Raw genomic sequence first — 2,451 nt, 5'->3', positions numbered from 1 at the left:
TTGTACTGATGGAGTTTGTTTTTCTTAGCAGAATTAAGAAGTAGTGTAGAAAGAGCATTGGATTTTTTTTTTTTGTATCCTCCTCCCCCAAGGGAAAGGTCAAAATCAATCCCTTATCCAGAGGGAAAAGGGATGTCTGTGTTTTATTTGGAGTTATAAACAGCTCATCTGCAGAAACAGGCAAATTAAAGGTGATGATTAAAGAAGAATTCACTTTTCTTCTGCTCTATCCTATAGGTCGGGTCAAGAGAAGACCCACATCATTGCTGGCTGCAGCTGCTGGTCATTGGGTTTCGTCACAGGCTCACAAGTTTCTCGTTGAGAGCAATCTGTGACTGGGTTAGGTTGGCAAGGTAAGTAACCATCACCACGTTATTGATGTTGCTATTCAGCATGATCTCGAAGTCCTCAGGGGCAATCTTGGGAACTTGGTTAACCAGGCCCATCAGGAAGCCGCCCACGGTGTTGTCAGCTGACACCTTTCCGGACAGCACATCCTCAGCATACTGCAACACTGTGCTTAGAGCATCCTGGATCCTGGGCTGATGCACCACCAACTTGCTGCAGATAACTTGAAAGGCCAATCACACAGTTGCGGCTGAAACACGCCTTCATAATCAGGTCAGCTCCAATTCGCTCAGTATCTTAGTAGACATATTTCACTGTCAGTGGAGTGAACATCACCCCCATTGTTTTTCCAGGAACACCCATGGAAGCACTGACATAGGCTTTGATGCTCATCTGCCCATTCTGGAGGCTGGTGTCCACAGTGAGGTGAGTGGGGCTCTGGGCTTCTGTTCTGTTATGTCATGGCCTGTGGCATACCAGCCCAGAGTAAGTTCACTTGGAGAGACTTTCTTGTGTAATTCATACATATTCCTAGCAAATTCCATATCCACAGCAACCTCATCCTCAGACTCATTATGTGGCACTGAAAAGCGGTTGGTGACTTCTACTGAGTGTTTGTCAATTGTTCGCAGCAGAGTGCCGATGACGCGGCCCGCGCCCTCCTAGCGACGCTCGTAACTGTCCACAATGGAGGCGAGGATGACCGGGTGTAGCCGGACCACGCGGCCGCTGTGGAACGGCGGAGATCCCAGGCCCGAGGTGGGTCGTCGCTGGAGCCGGGGTAGGGGCAGCCGGTGTTGGCGCCGAAGCCGGGGCCTGGCCCTGGGCCTGTGCCGGGGCCGGGGAGGGAGCTGGGGCGGAATCCGGTGTAGACGCTGGGTTGGGGTCAGGCCGGGAGTCGAAGTCAGGGAGGAACCCGAGGCTGCCGTAGAAGCCGCCATATTGCCGAAGCGCGAAAGCAGAGCATTGGATTTTCACATGTACTGGGTTAGCATCATGATGTTGTTGTGACTTTGGGCAAGCCATTTAATCCTGCCAGGTCTCAATGACCTCGTCTATTAAATGCATCTAAGAATTCCTGCTTCACCTACTGGCAGAGGTTATTGAGAAAATGAAATTAACAATAACTTTAAAGCACTTTGGAAGCATAATGTTATAAGAATAAAAATCATCGTTTTAGGTATTTGAGATTTTAACATGTTTCACTAATCACTGCTGACATTACCTGGACTCCAGTATTTCTGTGCTTTGACCTGAGACCACAGAATCCACCAATTTGTTCATCAATTTGCCAATGGCCTAATATATATTGACCTGTATTGTAGATAATACAAGAAAGTACTCAAAGGTCCATATACTCAAGGAGATGACAATTCCTTAGTCCAACTCTACCTAAATTGATGAGAACCAAAGATGCATCTCAGGTTTGGGGCATTAATACAACAATAAATATCACCACCAACATGACTTTCTCTCTGTTGTTATGTGGTTATCATTATGAAAAGTTGAACATAGATTTGTGTAAGCTTCTTCTCAGTCATGGCAAAGGTGGGTGGATGGTTTCGTTCTTCTTCAAATGCTTCCCATGCTGTTTTTGTCATCGCTCTTTCCTTTATCTGAATTGGGCCAAGAAGTAGAGGATTTTTTTTTCTTCCAAGTAATTGTAGCAAATGACTGCAATTTTTTTCTTCAGGGTCAGGACCCTTCAGAGACATACCTTGTTATCTGGCAGAGGGCCTTTACATAATTTCTGTTCCTTTCTCCATAGCCATCTGGCTTCTAGTGGAGAAGATCATTAATTTAGTGTCATTGCATGAAGTGGCAGCTGTAGCCCTAGCAAACCACCCCATAAAGTTAATTAGGCTTAATGAATCCTTTATACTCTCTCCTGCTGGGAGACATAAGAAGAACACTGGTCAGGTTTGTCTGCCCAGGTTCATCCCTCACCATGCAACTTTGGTTGAAGACTTTTGGAAAATGCACTTGCAAGACTGCCTGAAAAAGCAGACAGTATATTATAGATGTTTTGGGTACAGTGTGGGTGGGTGGGCACAGCAAGAGATTAGGAGTCAAATGACTTGAGTTCTAGTCACAGCTTAAAAT

General features: G+C 46.0%; 1 pseudogene; it reads right to left on the bottom strand.

Annotated features, from left to right (window-relative positions):
* Positions 1-269: 269 nt before the first annotated feature.
* LOC138168641 (eukaryotic translation initiation factor 3 subunit F-like) lies at positions 270-1,289 on the bottom strand (annotated as a pseudogene).
* Between the last annotated feature and the right edge of the window lie 1,162 nt (positions 1,290-2,451).

The sequence above is a fragment of the Petaurus breviceps genome, unplaced genomic scaffold, assembly GCF_028583685.1.
Source record: "Petaurus breviceps papuanus isolate PSGF00001 unplaced genomic scaffold, PetGlider_PUasm1.0 37, whole genome shotgun sequence".
NCBI classification, from domain to species: domain Eukaryota; kingdom Metazoa; phylum Chordata; class Mammalia; order Diprotodontia; family Petauridae; genus Petaurus; species Petaurus breviceps.
This window is presented reverse-complemented; position numbering and strand designations above follow the sequence as displayed.